General features: G+C 44.9%; 1 protein-coding gene across 8 annotated transcripts in view; it reads right to left on the reverse strand.

Annotated features, from left to right (window-relative positions):
- Nucleotides 1-25579, reverse strand: part of RAF1 (Raf-1 proto-oncogene, serine/threonine kinase) — a 64336-nt gene that overhangs the window by 29677 nt on the left and 9080 nt on the right. For 2 of the 8 annotated variants that reach the window (XM_039708462.1, XM_039708457.1), the window contains exon 1: nt 7850-8005. The exons of 1 other annotated variant lie outside the window; for it this stretch is intronic. The gene's annotated coding sequence lies outside the window, so the exon portion shown is untranslated. Of the gene's footprint in view, nt 1-3318; nt 3531-7849; nt 8006-8449; nt 8520-25579 lie in introns of those variants that run through there. 5 more of the 8 variants (XM_039708464.1, XM_039708463.1, XM_039708458.1 and 2 more) reach the window with 4 other exon arrangements.

Consider the following 25579-nt stretch of genomic DNA (forward strand, 5'->3'; position numbering starts at 1 on the left):
TTTTACAGTAAAATCAGCAAGAAGAAAAAGAAATCTCATGCATAAATCAAGAAGAGACAGCACAGCATAAAACAAGTGTGATGGGCTGAAGAAGCAGGTGCAGTATTTCTATCTGCCACCAAAGCAATAGTTCTAAGGCAGAAAAAATTACTTAGTTTTCTTTACAGAGAAAGAGACACATGAAAAAAAAAATCAGTAAGAACATCTGCTAGCAGAACTGGCAAACATGAGGGTTTAAGGAATAAGAGTTGCCAAAAAGCCCAGCTTTACTGCAGATGTGGGATTGAATTAAACCTGACTAGAATTGCTCACATAAGGCAATGGCAGAGCAGAGGGAGAAGCCAATCCCTGGGTCCTGGAGGAAGTTTCCTGCCTGCACAATTTCCACCTGAGGAGCAGGAGAAGGAGCAAGACCAGCAGGGGCCTGTGAGGGAATGCTGAACACACACACACAAATTCAACACTCATCACACTTCAGTGTCAAACCACTGACTTGCAAAGACTCTGCCCCAAACCTACTCCTAAGTGCACAAGGAGCTTGAGGTTTGGGTTTCAGTGTTGCCATCACTTCTGAACTATGGATTGATGGTTTTAGAAAATACACCTTGTATTTGAGGTAAGATAATCACAAATGCCAGGCATTTCAGCAGCCACACATCTCTACATGATACCTGAACCCCCTGTCTCACTGTCAGGGCATTCTTGCTGTTTGCTCCTCTTTCCACCACAAATATTTGGATAGATACAGCATTTTGTAACTGGAAGTGCTGTTTATTTACTCCCCGAAAAAATATTAATTTCCTATGGTGTGCAGGAATCCAAAATAAAATTTAGTCAACATCAACCTTGTCTTTTAGAAATTAAGACAAAGACCTCATACTCCACTGATTCCTGGGCTAGACTGTTAATCCCCATCTTTAAAACTCATACTGCCTATTTAAAGTGTGAGAAATTGAGAAAGACAAAATAATCAATATGCAAAGGAACAGAAAATTTAAAAAATAATTAATCTGCCAGACATAAAATATGCAAATAAAACTGAAAGAATCTCTTGTAGTCACAGCTACAGTATTACTTGTGATGACAAAAGAAAAAATATTTTTCAGTGTAAGACAGTCTCTGTGTCAATCTGCCCAATTTTATTGAACATTTTCTTCAGCACATACAGCACTTTGTAACAGAAAATTATTCCAGGTACTGTCCTGTAATTCAACATCACAAGGGCAGATCTTACTGGAATAGGTAAAAATAGCAGCAGGGAGCATGCCAAAGGACAGTCTTTCCACTACAGGGGCAGTGCTTACATTGCAACATCAGCTGGCTCTCTTTTTATAACCTCACCATTGCCAGTGAGCGAGTTACACAGGCAACTTAAAAGGCTGCAGAAATCCAAGAGTAAGCTCTGCCCTGTTTCTGAGCTGAAATCAATCCCCTGCATCACTGGGAGCCCAGGGCTCTGCTGCAGCACTGTTACTGCCTGGGTCAGCTTTCTACCTGCTCCAAAGCCTCCAGCACACAGGGATGATGTCACTCAGAATTTGGTTTATTTCTTGTCAAATGTCAGCATAAAACCAGAGCCTTGCACACTTTGCTGCTCTGCAGCACACTGGAAGCTCCTCACTTTGCTCCATTCTCTGGCAGCCACATGGCCCATCCCCTACAGAACTCCTTTTATCCCATTTCTGCAGGCCAAGCAGCCTGAACAGCCCCTCCCCAGCACTGAACTCCCCGTGAGTTTCTGCCACGTTTCCACATGAAGATAACACCCACCCCAAGCTGAGCATTCCAGCTGTGAGCCCAGTGATCAAACAGAGGCAGCAATGCTGTTTTACCAGAGGAGACTCTGCTCCACAGCCAGCAGCTTGACTTGCAGGTGACCAGAAGTGCTCAGCTTTCCCAAGAGGCAGCAGGGAAAGCTGCACCTCCCATCCCAGCACCACAAACAGGTTCCTGCTGCTCCTCCCCTGGGGACTGATTGGACACAGCTTCCCGAAGGTGTTGGAGGCAGAGGGAGAAGAAAGCCTGGGAAAAGCAGGGACTCACTGAGCTGGCACAGGTGCTCTCACTGTTCTGCCTCAATTGAAGAAAAACTGACTGATCATCAACAAATTTACCTCTCCTTAGACCTGCAAGCCCTGGAATAATCAGAGATGTTTGTTATTTGCACACAGTGGCACCAGCACTCTGTGTTTGTTTTAAAAACTAAGCATCAACCAAAGCAAAATCAAGAGTAAAGAGAGTTTAGACACTTCTGCCATACTTTTAATGGATGAATTTTATAATACAAGTTTCACCCAAAAAAAAAAACAAAAACCAAACACATCAAATTACAACACAAATACACAAGAACTGAAAAGAGTATTTAAGGGGGTTATGCAATAGATTACACCTGAAAGAATTTAACTGCTATCAGAAATCATCAAAATAACAAAAATATTCACCCAACAGGAGTCTTGGAATTAACAATTACTAGGTAAGTTCTGAACTTCAGGAATTGAAAAAAATAAGGTCTTTTTTGCCTGTGAAGGTGGAGTCACATCCTGTGCCACAAATATGAGCAACTTTCAGAGAAACTTTAGAACAAAGTTTCTAAAGTAAAGTTTAAACAACCCCAAGTTACCATGTATCAAAATACACCTTTCCAAGTGAAAGCTGCATCAGTAATTACAGGTATTCTTACCTCCACATTAAGTGGAATTAAAATCCACTTTACTTTCTCTTTTACAAGAACCTTTTAATAGTGCACTTTCTACAGGAATGATTTGGAAACAATATAAATAGCATTTCTGGGGTAGCAATAAATTAGGAATTAAAAAAAATTAAAGCATAATTAACCAGTATTTTTTCATCCCAGCAACACTTCCAGCCTAATGGTCCTCCCTACAACTGCTCTGCTTTCCAGGATTCTGTGTTGTTCCTACATTTCTGCAACAATTCCATGCAAACAAAAGGGAGAACACGCATCTTCACCCCCCCACCAAAAACTCTTATGTAAAATCTCATGTTTCATATATACAAAGAAAGTCTGAATAAAGAAAAAAAATTATAATTTAGTCATTTCTGCCACAGGTAGCAAGTGAGTAAAGAGAGCAGTACCTTTTGTGGTGTGCTAACAGACTGAAAAACCACTACAAAATACTGAAAGTATGACCAAACTTTGAGGAAGCACTCTTAAATGGCTGAGAACAAGAAAGAGGAATATGCAAAAACTAGCAGAAATTACCGGTAGGGCTGACAGGGACATACACTGGAAGCAGACTAAAAGACATTACAGAAAAAGGAAAATTGGCCATAGGTTAAAATATTTCAATACAATACCTTAAATGTTTTCCCCTACAAAAGCATTAAAGACATCTTTTTTCTAGTTCTGCACCTCCCTCGTGGCAATGTCAGCTCAGCGTTCCAAAAACCCCCGCTTTCAGAACTCCAGCTCGTTCTACGGTGAAAAAATTTACAGAAGAGAAAACCATAATGGGGGCCCAGAGCCATTTCTTAGCGCCTGAACCTCTGAGGCAGCTTTAATGAACGCAGTTAACCCCACGCCACACCCAGCTGCGAGTCCGTGAACTAAAAATACGCCGGTGGCTCAGCGATGCCACGCGTGCCCATGGCAGTGCCCATGGCAGTGCCCATGGCAGTGCCCATGGCAGTGCCCGGCCGGCAGCTGCCCACGGCAGGCACGGGACCGCAGCCGAGCCGAGCGGGACAGGCACAAGGCAGAGGGACGGCTCGGAGGGCAGGGCCGGACACCGGGGGCCACCCGCACATCTCCAGTGGGCAAACACGGCAGCGCTGCCCCCGGGGATGGCAGGGCAATGCTCCTGATTCAATCAATTTAATCCTATTTAATCAATAGCTCTGATTTAAGAGCACTGCTGCAGCCAGGATGCGGCCGGGGCAGCACAGGAGAGAGGGCAGAGCTGGCACACCTGCACACAAAACCTGCTGTGCCACACAAACCCCCAGCTCTGCTAAAATCCCTCATTTCAATCATGGACTACATCACTTCAAAGCCTGACAATAGGATAGTTATAAACATGCTATTTATTAATGATCAGTTCTAATTCCTAGCTCTTGAAAATGCTTTTCTCATGTACAAATGACTCCAGAGAAGCACTTTGTTTATCCTCATCTGCTGGGTGCACTGCAGCATTTCAGTACACAAATGACCATATTCTATTAAACTGCAAAAGGTCAGTACACACTGCTGCAATAAAATCAACTTTGTGTAAAACAGATGACATTTATAGTACAAACACAATACTGAAGTCACTAAAGGAATAAACGTGCGCCAGCTGCTTTTCAAAGCAAAAGCGTTGTTTACAAAAAAACAGCGCACGCAGCAAGAGCCAGCAGAGCTCGGAGAATTCTTCACAGAACTTGGGCCAAAAGAGACTTTCTTGTCAGAAAAAATAAGAACATCACTAAACATGGGTTACCCATACAGAATAAATTGTATCTACTTCATGCTGTCTCAAAAGCCATGAGCTAATGCATGCTCATTGCTAAAATACCTTGTTAATTTGTCATAAATTCAGAATTTTTAGCCAAGTCCCTACTGCTACATCAACTCCTCTTTCAATTAATTTGTAAAGCTGACCAAATGTTTCCACAACCTTATTCAATACACAGTGGATATATTTCATACTAGAAAACACCAAAGAGTTTTGCATCAGCAATTACACAAAGTCAATCAAAATCAGCAAAATGTAGATGTGAACATGTCTGTTTAAAAATTTATATGAAACATACCGAAATCATGCTTCAATCACAGTGCTTGGTAAATCACAAGTTTTCATTTTGTTTTGATGACTTTTGTTGCTTCCCCAAATCAAGATCAATAACTTATGCAATTTAATGGTTTTATTATAAATAGAACTCTAAATATCATTTTTCATTGCCCACTCTTTAGATTTCTGTGGTTGTAATTTAGAAGATGGTCCAGGAACTCACTTCTTACAACACAATCATCCTGTTCAACCATTCATTTGCACACAGTGGCCAAACACTCGTTTGTTTCCTGAGCTGCCATGAAAGTTTTGGAGATGCAGCTGCACAAATCCCATCATCCTCGTGCCCTGGGCAACCGGTGGCACCGACTGTCCCGCCTCTCCTGCAGCAACTCCTGGGTATTTCTCACTTTTAAAGTCAGGCACAAAGAACGGGACATTCCCGCAGGATACAGAACTAGGAAGCCAGGGCACGGGGGAATTCCCTGCTCTCCATCGGGCAGGCCATCCCAGCAGGAGCCCAAAGGCCCGGCAATCCCTCCCCGGGCCGGAGGCTGACCCGGCGGGGAGGGAGGAGCGAACGCCGGGGCTGTCGGAGGAGGCAGCAGCAGCAGAGGGGTGCGAGGTGTGACCGAGGTGCCGCAAAGGCAGCACAGCGGAGGACAGGCTGTGTGCACACACACCAGACACAACCTGCACCCTGCTGCCCGGCTTCGTTTGCTCCACTAGCTCAATCAGCAAAATAAAAACCATTCAAACCTCCTGGATCCACAGCATCGACTCAACTCCTGCGCTGAATCCTGACTGAAGGCTCCTTAATATAAAATAATTCCACCCAACAGCTCTTGGTTCTCATCTCCTACAGGAGCCTGGAAACCAACAGCTCTGAATTTTATGTTTTCGTGGTTTTCTTCTCAACTCCTGGTTTTCCAACAGCACAAAGAGCCACATAAATAATCTGGAGGGAGGAGGGGAGGAGATGTCCCAGAAGAAATTACTGCTGATGTAGCGTACCAAGAAGTGCTGACCAATGATTTCCATGGGTCATGTTTGTGGCTTAGAAAATGAGTTCTTTTAATAAGATATAGTAAGTTCAGGCCCTGAGACAGCAGTGACTTCATACGTAATTTGAACAGAATGCACAGTTGGTTGAGAATAAAAAATGGAAAAGGAATTAAACTGAAAAAAAAAAACAGAAAATTTTTTTCTTTGAGAAAAAAAACAGGCTTTTTTTTCCTGCCACTTCCAGCTTTTCCTTCAAAGCAGGTTAATCAGCAATGTTGCACAATAAGTTGTCCAGTCCTGAAAATATTAATAGCAACAAACCATACGAAAAACATATTCCAGGGCTCTGAAAGCATCACTGCCCCAACCCAACGATGCTACTTCACTTCTGATTTAATAATCCAAGATTAAATTGCTTACTACATTAATCAGCCACCATATTCATTTCATGAGCACACACAGAGATCCCTACATCTTTCATGATTAATTGCAGCCTCAGGGTTTGCCTGCAGAAAATTCTCATTAAGACAAACCAAACTAAAGCCACTTCCATTCTGAGTGGGTGTCCCCAGAAGAGATTTAAGAGAATTGCCTGGAATTAACTCTCACATTCATCAGCTCAGTCTCTCCTTCTGCACCAACACTGCAGACACCTCCTGAAGAATAAGCATGCCCGTTCCACTTTGGCACAATGCAGTGATCCTCCAGGCAATAGCTGCAGCTGAGTTTTTCATTTTAATGCTTCAGAAAAACATCCTCAGCTATTTTAAGCAGGCTTCAGTTTTGGAAAGACTCTGAGTTTTACACCACTGCAGATGCTTCTGGTTCTGCACACCTACAAGCTGCAGCTGGAACACAAACTGTGCTGCAGCAATCCCACTGCAACTGGTTCTGCAGTCTCACTGGCCCAGCTACAGACCCTGCATTTCTGGATGTCACTCCAAGGCTAAGAAGGAAAACAATTCTGCACGAGTCATCTGGCCTGTCACAGGTGAGGGGACACCAGTGGGACAGGCAGGCCACTGGTGTGTGGGTCAGGCTGGAGACAAAGAGAGGCAGGAACAGGACAGGGCTGGAGCTGCTCCTGCAGAGCACCACTGCTACAGGCAGGGCTGAGCAGCTGACAAGGACTGGGGACACGGAGCAATCTTCCTCCTGGCTGCAAATGTCTAGTGGATTTTAACTTGCAAAAATAATCAAGCAAGCAACTCACACCAAAGAATGCCCAAACAGAAAGAATTCAGTTGTGCTGACACACCTAAAGGCGTTTTCCACTCCCAGTTCAGCAAACTACAGGCGACACTAACAGGAGGGTCAGGCAGCCCCGCTGGAAGCACAGGAGGGACAAAGCCCCAGCATCACGGCAGGGACCCGGGGAGAGCGGGATGGCTGTGGGCAGGGCACGGCTCCAGCTGTGCGGGATGCTCATCGCAGGGCTCATCCTCCCTGCACGGGGCACAGCAGCTATGGGGATGCTCATCCTCCCCGCACAGGGCACGGCCCGGCAGTGCGGGATGCCCGCTGTTCCCTCCCCGCACAGGGCACGGCCCCGGCAGTGCGGGATGCCCGCTGTTCCCCTCCCCGGGCAGGGCACGGCCCGGCAGTGCGGGATGCCCGCTGTTCCCCTCCCCGGGCAGGGCACGGCCCGGCAGTGCGGGATGCCCGCTGTTCCCCTCCCCGCACAGGGCACGGCCCGGCAGTGCGGGATGCCCGCTGTTCCCCTCCCCGCACAGGGCACGGCCCGGCAGTGCGGGATGCCCGCTGTTCCCCTCCCCGCACAGGGCGCTCCCCCGGGCGCTGCGGGCCCACCCGCGCCGCTCCGCGCTGGCGCTGACAGGCGGCGGCCACGACCCGGCCCCGCTCCCGCCGACCCTCGGGCACCCTCGCCCCGCCCCGGCCCTCTCGGCACCGATCCCCCCGGCCCGCGAAGCCGCCCGGTTCTCCTCCTCCTTCCCCAGTGTCTCCGCCGGGGCCGAACGGCCGAGGCGGCGGCCGGGTCAGCGCGCCCGGGGCCGAGCCCGGAGCGGCGCCAGCGCGGAACGCAGCGCCGCAAAGAGAGGAAACACGGGGAACGGCCCCCCCGCTCGCCCCCGGCGCTCCCCGGCCTCCCGTACCTGTGTCCCGGGCCCCCGGCGGGTCCCCCGCGCCCCGGTGCCGCCCGGCGCCGCTCGCTCCGCGCCTCACAGAAAATGGCGGCCCCGCGCCCAGGCAGACATTTATCCCCGCCCATCGCCCGCTCGGCGCTCGACGCCGTCCCTGCGCCCGCCCGCCCGGCCGCCGCCGCCTCCCCGCCTGGCGCGGGAGCGCCGAGCTGCGGATCGGCCGCTCCGCCCCGCCGCCATTTGGGAGCGGCTGCGGCGCCGGGAGGAGGGAGGGAAAGAGGGAAAGAGGGAAAGAGGGAGGCGATCCCGAGGGGATCCCGCCGCCGCAGCTCCTCCAGCCCTGCCGCGACCCGGCCGGGAGCGCGGCGTGAGCGCTGCCGCCGCGCCGCAGGGGCCGCAGAGCCGGCTGCCCTCAGAGCAGCGCAGCGCCGCCGCCTCACGGCACCCCCGCCCTCAGCTCCGCGCCGGCCCCGCCGCGGCCGAGCCTCGGTAGTGTGGCCGTTAATCAGTCGGTGAAGCAGCCCTGGTGTGGGCACGGCGGCTCCGGCGGGCCCCGCGCTCTGCCCGGGCAGCGCTGCCCTCCGCACCTGCGCTGAGGCAGCCCGCTCCTACCTGCGCACGGCGGAGCCGGCTCTGCAGCCCCGGGCAGCGGCTCCCAAGGGGCGGTACGCGCTCGGGGGTGGGGTGTGAGCTGCTGGGAAGGTATCTGGGGAGGAATAAAAAAATAATAAATAAAAAGAAATAGCGTGCAGGCTCTTTTCCCGGAGGAGACAGGCACCAGCTGTCAGGCTGATGGCTGTGTGACTCCGCACAGCCTCCGTGGAAAAGCAGGGATACCAAAGGGCTCTGCTCGCTCCTAACTCGCTTATTTTAGCTTTGGAACGTGCAGAACGGCACATCAAAATCGTAAACAAATTGCCACCCCAAAATGCAGCTTCTCGGGGTAGCCCTCGCGAAGGAAAACATTTCTCCTAGAACTGTTTTTAAAGAGCATTACATGTTTGCATTTACAGTCGTGTAAGTTACATTGTTAATTAAATAAGCGTTACTCTAAGAAAGAGCCTCCAGCAAAATCCTCAGCCTTATTTTGGATTTCTCTACGGAAGAAAGTTCTGATATAAACCAAAACCTGAGTTCAGCTAAAGTCAAGTAATTTCAGAGAGGCATAGCAAGGACAAGGAGAAAGCACTGTCGGGTTTGCCTCTTCTGAGCACCAAATAAGAAAAAAAAACCCAAAACAGAAGAGAGTCCTTCGGTGCTGGTGCCCCCCAGGAAGAGGAGTGATTGCCAAGTCATAGGGGATTGGAATGGAAATGGCAACCTGGAGGGCTGAAACAGAAGTTTCCATGTCCCTAAGATGCTGTGATTCCCATCTGTTCTGAAAGCTACCACTGATTCCAGTGTAACAACGCCTTCAATTTAGAGGATATTGCTAAAAGAAATATTTGAGCTTTTATACAAGACAAACCACACCAAGATTCCAGCTATTAAGAAAGATGGCAACCAGGAGCTCTGGAGGGCTGAAACAGAAGTTTCCATGTCCCTAAGATGCTGTGATTCCCATATGTTCTGAAGATTACCACTGATTCCAGTGTAACAACGCCTTCAATTTAGAGGATATTGCTAAAAGAAATATTTGAGCTTTTATACAAACAAACCACACCAAGATTCCAGCTATTAAGAAAAGACCTTACTCTAATTTTCCTCTTCCCCATTGCCATGGGCTCAGACCTACCAGAAAACCAAATCCAGACCGAGGTGATATCCACTGAGGGCAAAATTAAAAATCTAAATCATTCCCTTCAAATTCTTACAGAGTAACTTCTCAACGTCACATTTCAATTGAAGAAGTCCCATGATGAACTGATCCAGTTTATTTATACAACTTGAACAGGAGTTCCATGTATCTGACTGCAAAACTTAGCCCAGGAGGAAAAAAAATACAAAGATACACTCAGAGCATTGTGTACAATAAATATTCACATGGCTTTAGACTCAGCACGTCCATGTAATATGGTAGAGTAGTACAGGTTTTAGCAAAATATGCAAAAAGATCTTTAAATACTGTCATATAAAATATAAACACCATGAGGAGCTTGAAAAGAAAGTGGGAAAGGAGGAAAAACCACCTCAAGAAGAGGAGGCTTTGCCAAAGACCTTTCATAAAGTTTTAAGCTCCTTTTAAAAGAGCAGACCAGTGAAGGAGTGTAGTCATGGAGCAAATAAACACAGCTCTGGAGGAAAGCAAGCCAGATTTCAGAGTTAAACAATGCAGCACATGCAAAGGAAGACAATAATTGCGAGAAAGAAACAGAAAAGCAAACAGGGAAACTGAAACATTACAGCGCCGAAGTAGAAGGGGAACAAAAGCTGAACAGACTTTCCAAAATAAACTGAAAATTATCAGCATTCTTCCCGAGGTTGATCTGGTTTGTGTTGGGGTGAGATGTTTAAAGTGTGAATGTCCAGGCATTTAGGTTTTCATTGTGCAGGCGTTTAGGTTTTTCATTGTGCAGGCACAGCATCAGCTCTGGCACTGTCAGCATCCGGAGGGTTTCCTACCTGTACAACGAGCAGCCTGGGGAGTGATCAGAGGAGAATGAAAACCCCTGGGCACCCTTATCCTGCCTGGGGATCAATTCCCGTTCTCCTGTGGGTTTGTCACACAGGCAAAGCCTCCCTCATGGCAGGGATGGTCCCTCCCCATCTTTGAGAAGAGTTTTCACCCTGCCTGCAGGAAAGGAGCATGGAAAAGTGGAACCTTTCCTTATTTGTGGCAATTCCATTTGCTGTGTGCAATATTCCTGTGCTCCCAGTCTTTACTTGGGGATTCTCCAAAAATGTCAAATGTTTGAAGTGCCACCACATCACTTTAGTGTGTCCTTAATACCTCTAAGCCTCAGAAGAATGAGCAGCAAGAATTAGGAGGGGAATGCTGGCTGGGAAAAAGAAGAAATGCATATACACACTTTATTGTGGAATTTTGTGTATCAAATCTTCCTCCCTTCCTCCTCAAGCCAAGGATTGCTCTAGACAAACTTTGCCATTTTATCCAGCCACAGTCCAAGCATTATCCTTCTGCAAGGTTTGATTGTGCTACAAATTATCCTCTTAATCCTCCATAAGTTTGTTGTTGTTGTTGTTGTTGTTGTGATGATTTTTTTCTTTTTTTTTTTTTTTTATGAGAACATTGCTTAGGAAAAATTTTTAAGTCAAGTTAAATACAAAAGAAGTCCAGCATACAGAGACCATGAAGAAAGTGGCCTTGAACAAATCAAGCATTAGCAACCTAAAAGAAAGCCAAATAAGGCATCTCTTTTTTGTATGATGATGCATAAACTATTTATATTTTAGCATCCAGCTGAAAGGCTTTATTATTTCCCTGTGTCACTAAAGTGTTCAAAGGAATGGAAATACAATTTTTAGTTTGGGTTTTTCATGCACTGAGAATTTAAATTACATAAATTACCTTACAACAACAGGACACCTTATCTATGAAGCTGTCAACATTGCAGTTACCTTGGTATGCTGAAATGAAAACCATAATTTTTGTCACTTTGTCCTGAACAAACCATCAGTTTTTTACTTTATTCATATCCAGCCAAAGGTGGTAGCTGTTGGGCTGGTTACAGTGCCTGCCTTTCTCACCCTATCCAGGAGCTTTTCAGCCAAATCTTGGGAGCCAAATCTTTCTCTTCCATATGAAAATCTCCTTACTATAATCTATTAGGTGTTCATACTTACATGGTTCTTGGGTGTCTTTCTATAAAATCAAAAATAAATGTGTTGGATGAAAATATCAGTTATGTAGATTTTCAATACCAGTTTGTGTGGGAGCACTTCAGAGTATAAATTGAAACAGCTTTTCATTAAGCCTTGCAGTAATTAAATTATTCTGAGAGTGCAGCTCTATAAACAGTAAACAACAATCTCCTACTGAAAAAATCAAGTTGCATCAGCCCTTCCTCACTGATAATTTTACACAGAAGAGTCTTAGCATTCCCAAGGAACTCCGCAGCAGTTTGTTGGCTGCAGAGTGACAATTGCAAGGCAGTTTGTGGCCTGCAGCTGTGCAGTGTCCCTGGCCTGGCTCCGTGCAGGGCAGCACTGCTGCCTCTCCCATTTCAGTGCCATGCAATTTGCTGCTAGGAAAATTCCAGGCTCTGCACTCCCCCAGCCAGTCCTCTCAGACTCTCCTCCAGACAGGCTGAGCTCCGTGCCTGTCCTGGATTTTAGATTCTCATTTGCAGCACTTCTGCCCAAGATTTAACTTTCTCCTGGCGTGACAAGGGGCTGTGAGGTGCAAGAGCTCTGCTCAGAGCTTTGAAGCCTGAGCTGCCAAGAGCAGGTCCTGCTCACAGACAATTGTCCCCACACCCAGCCAGTCCTCTGGGTCCTCTGCTGCTCCACACCTCGGTGCCCACTTGTTTGCACAGATAACTGAGAAAAAAGCAAACAGAAAATCTCCTAAAGGCACGTGGCTTCAAAGTGCTCTCTGTTGTGTCTGACAGGTACAAATTTATTTTATCAGGTGGCTATAACTGGTTTTTCCCCATAGCTGGAAATGTGTTGGAGGAATAGCAGTTAAATTCCAGATAATTTTGGGAAGGACTGAGAGCCTGAGTAAATCTCCTTTCAGAACACAGGAAGTTTCAAAGAGCACAAGACAAATGCACCAGGTCAGTTGGGGTAGCACTGGATACTGAGAATATCCAAGCATTAAAATAATTTTAGAACAATATTTTATAAATTTATTGTGGAGATGCTGAACTGATGTGTGCCACCTGCACAGGGAATAAAAACTCAGTCTGAATAAGCATTATTTGAGCTCCAAAAAGAGGACACATTTTTTAAAAACTAAAAATCTAGGCTATAATTTGTGTCTATTTGAACAGTCATTCCTACTGCAGAGACAATAAATACAGCACTTTGATTTACACGTGTATTCTATTTTTGAAACCTAACCAAACTGGTTTATTTGGTTTATTTTGACTTTCTGAAAAAGTCTAACCACAACAAAATCTCTTCAGAGCTAGGTATTACAGTTTAAAAATAACAAAGCATAAATAGCTCTTTCCTGACAAACATTTTTAGAACCCAACCTGAACATATAATGAAAACTCTTCTTCAGCAGAGCAATTGCACCTGATAGAGAGCTACATAAAGGATTTATCACCTGATTTAGTGTGACATTAAGCTGTGCATTGACAATTTCTCATGGTCACTAACTCCACTCAATACTTAGTTTCTCCCCAAGCAGAAGGATTAAGATGTTCATTGTAATAACGTAGAGGGTGACAGCAACATTTCATTTTCTGCAAGGAATCCTGAGTAAGGAATGAGTAGTGATGGGGTAGGATAGGAAGCTGCTATCAGGCTCTAGCTGAAAAATACACAAACCTTCCTTTATCTCTTCACAGATCATTTTTGTTCTGTTTCTTCATCCAAAAGCCCAAGTGGTTTTTTGATAGTTGTGGTGAGAAGGCTGCTCTCGCTGTGGTGTGTTTGTACAGAAAGCCTCACTCCTGCCCTGCTCACGTCACTCATCAAAGGCAGATTCCAGAGACAAGGAACCCCGAGCAGGCACTGGATCCATCCTACTGCTCTGCAGCTCTGCTATTCCCAGATAACACAGCTAATTAACATGTGCCTACAAGGTCATAAATACCTGCATCACTCAAAGGTTCATGCAGGCAGCACAGAGCAAAAGTCCAATTTAGCCATGTGCCTGCATTCCTACACTCAGAGAAATGCAACTCTCATTAACTGGATCCTGGCACAAAAAGCAATGCAAAATAAGAAAAAAAGCTGTCTGGCTTTCAGCTCCAGCCTATTTATCCATTGTCTTTCAAGTTCATCTCAAGCATTGGGATAAACAGAGATAGGTGATCAAAGAGCTATGTTACTTTTGGCAACACGCCCCTGTTGTAGCCAGCCTTTGATTCCTGTCCTCCACGTCCTACAGAGCAATTTGTGCTTCCAGGGCCAGGACAATTACAAATGGTGTTGCAAGCACCCACCTTCAGCAGCAGGGCACTCAGGAAGATGTGCCAGCAGGGCAGGATTTTGGGCATGCAGCTGCTGGGCTGTACAAGGGGAAGCTCTTAGCAGCCCTGTCCAGAGCACGGAGCACTCCAGAGCTGCACGGGGGGAAATTCACTCTGGGCTGATGGACACATCCTGCACAGGGCTCAGCACTGCTCTGGCACAGCACAAGGATCAGGAGATTCCCCGGGAAGCTCCAACATGACACACCAGTGTAGCTGTGCAATTTTTACAAACTTCCATATGTGTACGGCTCATTTGGTGTCTGATGATAATCTTAGCAGTCCAGAGCACGGAGCACTCCAGAGCTGCACGGGGGGAAATTTCACTCTGGGCTGATGGACACATCCTGCACAGGGCTCAGCACTGCTCTGGCACAGCACAAGGATCAGGAGGTTCCCCTGGGAAGCTCCAACATGACACACCAGTGTAGCTGTGCAATTTTTACAAACTTCCATATGTGTACGGCTCATTTGGTGTCTGATGATAAAGGTGGGGGATGTTTTTGTCAGATGTTTCATTTGTTAAGGACTTTCTTGCTGTTGCACATTCATTTCTCAGACTGACCAGTGGTAATCAGGTTGATGACATGTATCAGTTTATAATTCTGCTTCAATAGAAAAGTCAACTCTGATTAAATGAACGACGATGTTCACTTTGGTCTTATTTTTGAACAAACGTCTTTTAATTTCTTTTTGCAAGATAATAAAAACCCAAAACAATGCTATGAGCAAAACAAGTAAATTACTTGAGCAGTAATTAGCAAAGACATCAGGCCAAAGGAATGCAAACATACAAGTCTCCTGCTGGAGCTCAGAGCAGAGCCCAGTGTGCTGTGTTAGATTTGTTCCATCTCTCAGCAACTGCACAGAAATGAGTGTGGACATGCCTGCTTGTACCTGAGTATTTTTAATACTTTGGAGATACACATCAAATACTCACAGGTATTCACATTCATTTATTCAGACATTCCTCACCTCCAAACCTATTTCTGGTGGAGACAGAAGCTTTGCATTAGCAGCAAGTTATGCAAGGCTTTCTTCTGCCCTCCACAGAAATGGGACAGGGACACAAGGGCTTGATTAACTGCTGGAACATCATTGCTGAGACATCCATTTGATTCCACAGTGAGGCCAAAGAAATACCAAAAGAGCAAAATCTAAAGCAAGTTACAGCCTTTGCTTTTCACACAGCAAGTATTTGTACCTTGGAACAACTGATTCTAGGTTCACACGCTAAATTCTAGACAGGAAATTAAAAAAAAAAATTGTTATTTTTTCCCACTTATCACATACAAAGTGGAATGGATGGGAAGGAATAGCAATGTTTTGTTGCTAGTATGTAATAATGTATTTATTAATCATTCCAGCTTGGGGTTTGATGACTTCAGCATGCCCCATGTCAGTCCTTGCAGGGATTCTGTGCTATCACCTGGATTCTGAGCAGTGCTGCTGCAGCTCACACACATGGGGCTCCCTGCTGGCTCTGGAACTGCAGGAGAGCCAAAGCTGTCCTGAGGCAGGGAGGGTGAAACTCGAGGCATTATTTCCATCTGGGAGGTTCTGTGCTGAGACATCTCCCCAGGACACACCTGACAGATTCCTCTCTTTCAAGGCTGTCTTTTGAAAATAAACCAAGGTGGATTCTCTCCTCCTCTTGTGAGAACCTTATCCTTGTAAATAAGGAGCAGCAGAACCAAAAATATCTTATGTTGGGGCAATCTTCAGATGCTTTGCCCCAGCACTCTCTGGGTAAATTATCCAACTTCTCGTAGCTTTCAGACTTCAAAATTACCTATTCAAACTAAATTTTTGGGTGAAACATTCAGTACAAAGCAATAAATTATTTTCTCAAGAAATGGATTTTGATGTATCAAGTTTTCAAGTAGGATCATGCCCTTGGCTGACAAGAATGCAAGCAAAATTATTTGCCTTCTTTTTCCCCCCTCTCCCTCTTCATTTATCTTTTGATAACAGTCAAGTGCACTTATTCTTAAAAAAGTATTGATGGTTATAGCCATCGTTTTATTTAAAATAAAAATTGCATAATTTACATGCAATTTTAATAATATTTCATATATAATATACAGTCTATGTGTTATTATATATTAAATGTATTATTTTTTTATAGTCACCTCTGCTTTGTTTATACCAGGAGAGTTCAGGATATTTCTATCACAACCAAATGCCTAAATTCAGATTTTTAGTGCTATCAGAGTAAAGTTTATTAAGAAGCCTTGCCATTTCTGGAGCAATCCTTGGAAGTCTTTGAGTAAGGATAAGAAACATGATCCATTCTCCTGTTTGACACAATAAAATATCATGGATTTAATTAGTCTAATATAATGTAATTCACTTGAGTATTTAACTTTAGCAGGTGGAAAATCCTAGTTTCTCTTAGGGACAGGAAATAGACTCAAGTGATTAAAAGTCTTTGGTTACTTTTCCTGGTAGCTTTTTGTTGCTTGTTTTTGCAGGAAGTTAAAATTCTCTGAGGAAAGCTCCGAGCTGTTTGTGTGGCTTTGTGAGTAATGGAAAGAATTTACACAAAATATGCCACTGCTGTGTAGTGATATGGAACAATAAATAATAAAATAGGCAAGAGGTAGGAATTGCTCCTAGTCCCTTTCTGTAAAATCCCTCTTCCTAGAGGAAAGTGGAACTGCTGTGGAACAACTCACATGAAACAGTTGGGATGATAATTGCCAAGGAAGGCTGCTTTGGAATTTGGCAAGGAGCCACGATGCCCTAATTACCTTTACTTTGCAGTTTTGGGTCTGGAAGTAGCTGCTATTGTAGAGTTCACTAATCCAGAGTAAATGGGATTGTTCTGCTGCAGCAGAAACCTGGGCAGGCTTTTAAAAACTAAGAATTATTGAAAACTCTATTTTGGAAAAGACAAGGATGTAAAATCCTAGGTAGCCAAAGTTGAGCAGCATTGTAAATAACCCTTTATGCAGGTTATTGGAATTAACAATTTTGTTGTTATGAAAATTGGTAGTTTTCCATTCAATACCATGTTCCTCACTGAAGGAACAGCAGTTCCAAGAAAACTTTCATCACAGGAGGCAAGAATATGTAATCATCCTTTCACAGCAACTTAATGCAGCAGAAAACTTTCAAAGCAATCAGCCTATAAATACCATTCTTACCACAACTATTCACTACAAGGCATAACAGCGCTGCTCTTCATTAGCATTTTCAAATTAATGGCTGTCATTAGGAAAGGCCGTGTGAAGCATAACTTGCTCCACAGTGCAGCAGCTGTTGCTGTGCCACACTTCTACCTTCTGCCAGCCCCAGCTGCTGGATTTTTAAGCCTGCCCTGAGCTGGCTGCAGTGATTTTCTGGCAGGGTAAACAAGCAGCTGCTATCGGGCAGCCCGGAGCAGTGTGTGCCAGGGCTCTGCCTCACCTGCCCCAGGAGCTGCTCCCACCAGGAGCCAGCTGGGCTTCCCTGCTGAGCACTCACAGGATTAAGCTAAAAAGCTTTGGTGAGTAATTCTTACTAGACTCACACGATCAGACAGATTAACTGAGTCAGGCTTCAAGTTTCCTTAAAAAACTTTGAATTTTTTGGCTTAATTTCCAGGTACAAGCACCAGCAGTATGGGTGGAAGCTCCTCCCAGGTGATGTGCTCACAGCAGGCACAGGGCTGGCCAGCAGTTCATGGCTCTGTCAAAGGCTCGAGTTTCAGTGAGAAAACCAAGATTTGGTCAAGAAAAGAGAAAAGCAGGGTTTGGTTAAATTCTCTGGACCTCATCTTTTTCTCTTGTGAATCAAAAGCAGGAGCAGTGCTGTGCTTTAGGGCTGAGGTGCAGATGAACAGTACATGTACCTGTAATTATATCCTGAGTAATTGGATTGTTCTGCTGCAGCAGAAACCTGGGCACTCTTTCAAAAAACAAGAACACACCAAAGATTGGATTTTACATCCTTGGCAAGTCTTCTTTTACAAAATCCAAAGGGTGCCAAAGGGACAGCCCCTTTCCCCCCTGCAGCCCTCTCTGCCCCTCTCACCCTGCAGCAGCGCTCACACTGAGTCAGATTGTATTTTTTATTTCTTTTTCCTGACTAACACCAGCCCAGCTCTCCTTGAGCAAGGCCAGGGCAGGCTGAGGTGTGCAGGGACTGGAATCTCCCCATTTGGCAGCAGCCCACGAGCCGAGTTATTGGCTGGGAACCTGCAGCCTGAGCAGCTGGAAACTGATCCCACAAAGAGCAGCTTTTGCATATGCAAAGTCGATCTCAAAGGGCAGCCCTGCTTACTCAGCTGTTCATCACACTCACATGAGCAGCAATATCATTAGATACAGTCAGAGCTGAAGACGTTAATTATGTTTTAATCTCTTGTTCAAAATTCCATATACATTATAATTCATTTACCTGCCACAGCTATTAGCTGGTTTGAAGAAAACTCACGTACCTTCCTCAAAATGTTATAAAAAATACCAACAGGAGTAAATTGGAAGGCAAGAAAATGTGCTGATAAACAAACTTTTCAAGATACTTGAGACTAAAAGACAGACATTGAAAAAGTGCAATATCAGATGATGAAATTGTTGATTGCACCTTAGGGAAGTGAATGCAAAACAAGAGTCTAGGAAAAGACAACCTAATTTAAACTCTGTGTGTGTGTGTGACTAGTCAGGGGTTCTGGCTTAGCTCTTTTCAACCAAAGACAGGTGGGATTTACTGGGAGGAGCTCCCTAAAAATGCCAGCTGAGTGCTCAGCAATGCTTCAAACAAGAAACAACACCAGGACTTTAGGATGGGGGGAGATGACAACAAAACAGGAGAGAGTATTTTACTTAAATTGCAGAATTTAACGATGTACCCACATTCTGAACACAGCATGGTGTATTCCTGCACTGCCATTGGTATGTAACAAAGTCCAGAGGAACAGAAAAGAGCACCAGGGATTTGGGGAGATCTAAACCAGCATGAGAAGCAGCTGAAGGCATTAGGACTCCAGCTGGGGAGAGAAAAGGATGAGAGAAAAAATAACTTTATCTTCATAGGACCAGCACCTCTGACATCCTCATCCTGCAGGGACTGAGAGGATTTGAGTAAGAAATGGAGAAGCTCAGAGAGCAGGGGCTGTGCTGGGTGTTTGGTGATGCTCTCTATCAAGCCATGGCACACAGGGATCAGGCAGGCTGCTGCAGGCAAACACAAAGGGTATTTCTCCAGTGTTGTCACAATCCATGAAAGGTTCTCCTGAATTGGAGGCTGATTTTCTGAGCATTTGAAATTTTATGATTTCTCAAAATTGCCATTTGGGATTTGTGTTCAGCTTACTGTGATTTTATATTTGAAATACCAGAGCCAAGAGCTTTTAAATTGTCATTTAGAAACAACTTACACTGTGACAAATTGCTTCTTGGCAGCTAGTCTTATTCTTTGTTTATCCTTTTTAGATTTGGAGGGAAAGATCCTTTTAGTCATTTTTTTTAAATAAAAATCTCTAGATTATGTTGAGTCTCTGAACAACGTGCAAGCATTTTATCCTTTTAGCTGTTACTTCGAAATGCAGAGATTGATAAAATCAATAATCTATTATTGAAAAATAATGTATTTATTAATACACATTATTTGTGCATCTCCTAATTTGAGAAGTATTTAGGACACGAGATTTAGATGCAGATCAGTTCTCCAAATGTTCCAGAGCTGTTGGAATCTGGATCTGCTAAGCCAGAACAGCCTAGGATTTTCACCATAATTATGGCTCAGCTTTAGTGATGCTCTGGTTCCCTCCCAAAATCCTGGAGAGCACGTTTTGCCATGATTGACCTTTGTTTAATTAAGTAGGATAAACACAGAGTTGTTTCTCCAACACAGAAGAAATACCAATGTGACATATCAATATTTAAGACTGGTTTTCACAGTAAAGCAGAAAACCCACATGGTTTAATTGGAAGGGTTAAAAACCCTGTGCTGTGTTTACAAAAATTCTACAAATAACTTGAAAATCCTTGACAGGTAAATCCTAAAGAAACATTTGGGGTGTTAATTCTGGGATAAAGGTGCAGAGAGTATATAAAAAGATGTTGAACACAGAGTTTTTGTTTATATAGAGCCTGGCAACACAAAGCCTCATGAAAGTGTGCAAGATGTTTTTAAAAAGCAAGTTTAAAGGGTTGTCATCCCAGATTGCTCACAAATATATAAAATTAAGAAGAAAAAAAAAAGGAGAAAGAGGATGGGAGAGGAGAGAGAAATAACATTTTCCCCTGCAGGTATTCTGGAGAGAACAGCAGACTGAACCCCACAGACAGTTTGCAGAAAGCCAGGCCTAAAAGAGAAGTAAAATAAGGAACTTTGCAGTTAAAAAAAAAAATACAGAAGTTCCCCAACTAAATAAAAGTTCAGTGCTAAAATTTATCAGCCTGATTCTAGGAACTCAGTGATATCACCACAGGCTACAAAAATAACCCCCCAGGCAGTCACATGAAGTGATGTCATGTGAATGTGGAATAAATCCTTGCTTTTTTTAAACTGAAAAATTTCTCTTCAGCCAAACTCTAGGAAAAAGCAGAAATCAACGCAGAGGGCAGTGGGCCAGGTCAGGGGAGTTCAGCTGTGCCCTCCTGATGCTCCAGCTGTGCCCTGTGGCAGAACAGGGAATCACTGCACGGGAGTGGTGGAACGCCTTCATTTCTGGTGAAATGCAGGGTCACAAAGCCTCTGAATTCCTGCTGCTCCCGGAGTGTCCCGCAGCCCCACCCCGAGTCCTGCCCTCAGGAATTCACTCCATGGCTCTGCACATGCAAAAAGGTTTATTTTCTCTAACCTGGAAACAAAGGTACCCAGGAGATGAGGATGCAGCACAGGGCAGGGGTGACTTTTCAGCCTGGCCAGCCTGCACCCCCACAGCAGCGTGCTCCAGGATAAGGCTTCCCAAAATCTGAAATATTTCTAAGAGCCCTTATTAAAAATATAATCCTAAACCACTTCTAAGTGAGCCAGAAATTAAATACAATGACTTTTGAGACTTCCATTGATTACACTGGAAAAGACCAGAGTGCTGAGCTGTGACTGGTTAAAAATAATAAAAATAGTAATTTAGAATAGACTGAAAAAGACCAGAGTGCTGAGCTATGACTGGCTAAAGACAATTTTAAAAATACAGCAACTTTTGAGATTTCCATTAGAATACACTGGAAAATGGCAGAGTGCTGAGCTGTGACTGGTTAAAAATAATTTTAAAAAAATTTAGAATAGACTGCAAAAGACCAGAGTGCTGAGCTGTGACTGGTCAAAAATAATAAAAAAATACAACAACTTTTGGGATTTCCATTAGAATACACTGGAAAAGACCAGAGTGCTGAGCTGGTTAAAGGTAATTAATGGCTGGATGCAGTGTGTTAATCACTGATGGCAGCAGAGAGCATCATTCCGTAGCCCTGCTGCATGAGATCATTGGCCAAGTGGGTATTTCTAACCACATGAGAGAAGTATTGCTCCTTCCAGCATGGAATATAGCCAGAAAGGGGGGGAAAAAAAGTTTTAGAACGTCCTTTATGAAAAAACAGACAGCAAAGTGGCTCTGCTGTGAGCTGAACATGACGTGCCAGGTCCATCTTTTAGAACTGATCCTGAATTTAAATCAGCCCCTGCAATGATTCTGCATTTCTCCCCCAGGGAGGAGTTTGGCCACAGCCTGGTGGGGCTGGAGCCTCTCACAGCTCCTGCCTGGTGAAGTGACTCTCATCACCCAGCTCCATCAACTCCAGGTTTCCTTTCTAGACTACCTGAATATTCAAGTGTGATGCTTTGTGCCACTTAATTCCCTTCACAGAGCTGTGTGTTAAAAAGGAAATATTGTGGTTTTAAGACAGAATGCACAATGAAAATATACACAACAATATCATGGCAAATTTAAATGATAATGAGCAACAGCTACAAAGGCTTTGGATTTAAGGCAGAGAAGGGCTCAAATTGTGGCTCTACCAGAAACTACTCAGCCAAGTCACTCAAGGGAGTAATTGAAATTAGCAGATCCGAAATGTTTTACTGGCTCTGAGATTAAGGTAAAAGCAATAAAGAGATTTCCTAGAATGGCAAAATGACTTTGTTAGTGATAGTGGGGACCAGCTGGCAAATAGCGTGAAGTAGCAAGGAATGAAAACAGGGATATCTGCTTTGTACATCTGGATTGTATTGTACACCTGGAGCTTCCAAAGCATCAAATCACAGCTGTGAGATCACACTAAAACAAAAATAGATAACCCTGTTTAGTCCTGTTTGTTGTTCTCTCTCTGTGCCCAGAAGATGAGGGGATATCTTAGGTCATGAGCACCATTCTCAGGTCGAATTCAAGAGTTCCTCCAGTGCCCCACGTTTCACTCGGGGTTATTCTGCTCTGTCCAGCCTTGCTGCTGCTGGCAGTGTGCAGCAAGAGGAAATCAGCATTCCACAGGGTCCTGTCCTGTCCTGAGCTGGGCTCAAACCCCCAGAGGAGCTGGAACCTCTCAAACCCTCACAAGAACCATGCCCATCCTCACATGACCCAAGGAGGTCACAGGGCTTGGGGACACTGGGCTAGAAAGGCTGAGCTGGAGCCTCCAGTTCTGCTGGGAATTTTCCACATGTCCCTGGGTTTGGGCTTGGTGTGAGGGGCTCTGGGAGAGCCACTCAGGACAGCTCCCACACCTCTGGTGCCTGATTTTTCTTTTTTTTGTTTGTTTGTTTGTTTGGGGTTTTAAATCCAAGAGTTCCTCCAGTGCCCCACATTTCACTTGGGGTTATTCTGCTCTGTCCCAGCCTTGCTGCTGCTGGCAGTGTGCAGCAAGAGGAAATCAGCATTCCACAGGGTCCTGTCCTGTCCTGAGCTGGGCTCAAACCCCCAGAGGAGCTGGAACCTCTCAAACCCTCACAAGAACCATGTCGAATTCAAGAGTTCCTCCAGTGCCCACATTTCACTTGGGGTTATTCTGCTCTGTCCCAGCCTTGCTGCTGCTGGCAGTGTGCAGCAAGAGGAAATCAGCATTCCACAGGGTCCTGTCCTGTCCTGAGCTGGGCTCAAACCCCCAGAGGAGCTGGAACCTCTCAAACCCTCACAAGAACCATGCCCATCCTCACATGACCCAAGGAGGTCACAGGGCTTGGGGACACTGGGCTAGAAAGGCTGAGCTGGAGCCTCCAGTTCTGCTGGGAATTTTCCACATGTCCCTGGGTTTGGGCTTTGTGTGAGGGGCTCTGGGAGAGCCACTCAGGACAGCTCCCACACCTCTGGTGCCTGATTTTTCTTTTGTTTGTTTGTTTGTTTGGGGGTTTTTTTGGTGGTTTTTTCATTTTTTGGGGGGGGGGGGGGGGGTTTTTTTATTTTTGGTTTGGTTTGCTTTTTTTTTTTTGGTTGGTTGGGGTTTTTTTGTCTTTAAGTCTCTCCTGATGGAGCTGGTTTACTTTGCATAAATCCACAAAATTGGGAGCAAAATCCTGGAACTTCTTTATTCGGAGCAATTGGCCTGGACTATGTGATAATTTGGAATGAAGGGAGGCCTCATCTAAACCAGAAACTTTGAATTAGAGCTCTGAGACCTTCCCTTACAATAGTTTCACCAAAATAAATTGGTTTCCATGCAAAACTTTGAACTTTCCATGCAGAACTGGGTGTGAAGCTTGTTTTCCAATGAAAAAACATTTTGTCAAAAAGGTCCTTGATGAGTTCTTTTTCTGAAGAAACACTTTTTGAGTAATCACTCTGTAGGCCAAGGAAATATTTGAAAATCATGAGCTCCATCAATGTCATCCAACAGGCAATTTTATGTAAGTGATTAACTTGACAAACACACAGAATATTCTCCACTGGCTTGCAGCTATTTTCAGGCAGCTGCAATTTGTTGATGAGTGGTCTTTGCATATGAATAGATTTTGATCTGTGCATGACTAATTTCTACTTCTGAAAGAGATTTAACATCTTTTGCTTCCTGCTAGAAAGCAATTACAGTTTCTGTGGACAATTCAGCATGGAACACTACCCTGAGATTGGAAGCTGGGTTTCATTCGCCACTTGTTTGCTTGCTTTTGATATTGCCCAATAAATTCCACTGAAGCAGAATCTTAAAGGCCCATCAAGTGGTAATTTATGGGACTCTGAGCACTGAAATTAGAGGAACACAAGAGAATCTGAGTGTTTTGTATTATCTTTGTGCTCACTTCAAACCAGATGCATGAAGAGGCTTTTTGCAGTTGAATGCTCACAATTTCTGCTCCACAGCAAGAGAAGATGTGATCACAAAATGGCCCTGCCAGGCTTTGCACAGGGAAATGGAGTTAAAGGAAGAGTTATCACGAATGTCAGCCCAGAAAGCAGCTTTAGTGTAAATAGTTGTGTCAGGGTGCAAGGTGTGCTGGGGGTGTGTGCTCTGTCGCCATCTGTTAGAGGTGGGACAGTTCTCTTCTCTTCATTGGACAGTTTTCTTTCTCTCTTCCACAACCAATCCTCCCTCTGGGAAATATCTTCTGTTCATGGGCCAGTGAGTGTCACTGCATGGCTGATCAAATTCCATCATCCCATTGGGAGAAGCTCCACCCAGGAGGAGGAGCCAAGCATTCCTACCTGGATAGAATCGGAGATTCTGGGACACCACAGCAGCCTTTTTCCAACTGCATTCCCAGAGGAGCAGCTTTCTTCTCCCCTGCATTCCCAGAGGAAGAGCAGACCCATCTAAACCACCCCTGGACCTTCAGAGGAAAACTCCACCCTTCTGCAGGATCCCTGCTCCAACAGAACCACAGCTGGCACTGCAGGAGGGCTGAGCCACCATGGAATGGGACTGTGCCACCACCCTGACCCACAGGGGCTCAGCTCCTGCTCTGACTCTGGCTGTGCTGTTTTGTACCACTGCATTTTATTTTGATTTTCCTAGTAAAGAACTGTTAGTCCTATTCCCATATCTTTGCCTGAGAGCCTTTTAATTTCAAAATGATAATAATTCAGAGGGAAGGGGTTGACATTTTCCATTCCAAGGGAGGCTCCTGCCTTCCTTAGCAAACAGCTGTCCTTTCAAACCAGGACAATAATAATATAAATAATGTTCCCTGAAACACCACATATTCCTGCTTGAGTTGACTCCAGTGAGTCTTCCTGACCTCCAGGTGGAACAAGATCAAAGCTGAGGTGCCTCCACACAGGGAGGCTTTGCTGGGAGTGTTGGAATACCCTCCTTGTGAAACTCCAGGGCAGCACCTGGAGAGGTTTGATGCTGGTGATGAAGGCACAGTGAAGGAATTACTGCTAATGGAATTTCCGGCTTAGTTCAGTCTCTGAGCACAGCTACTGGCCCTAAGATTTGGGAACTACATTTTTCTTGGATGCTCTCTGGTCACCATTTGCATAAAAGTGACTGTGGACAAGATAAGCACCATAAATTCTCAGTTTTTCAATAAATTTCCCTCCTCACTTGAACATCCCGTGTCTTATTCCTGGAGAAGTGGAACCACCACACCTCTGCTGACATGGCCAAGTTTTCATCTTCCCTTGGGCCTTTTTTAAATCCAGCACAATAGGGGTGTGCAAGCTACAAATATTGAATTAAGAGTTCCACAACCATGTTCAAAAGAGCTGTGAAATGCTGCGTTTTGCTTTTTGAATAAGGAAAAACAATTTCAGTCCACTGGTGGTTGGAGACACTTCAGCAATGAGATCATATCTTTTTATAATCTGAGTTTTCAGTGTGTAGCTGAAACCAGG

This window comes from Passer montanus, unplaced genomic scaffold (genome assembly GCF_014805655.1).
Source record: "Passer montanus isolate IOZ18808 unplaced genomic scaffold, ASM1480565v1 scaffold202, whole genome shotgun sequence".
NCBI classification, from domain to species: Eukaryota; Metazoa; Chordata; class Aves; order Passeriformes; family Passeridae; genus Passer; species Passer montanus.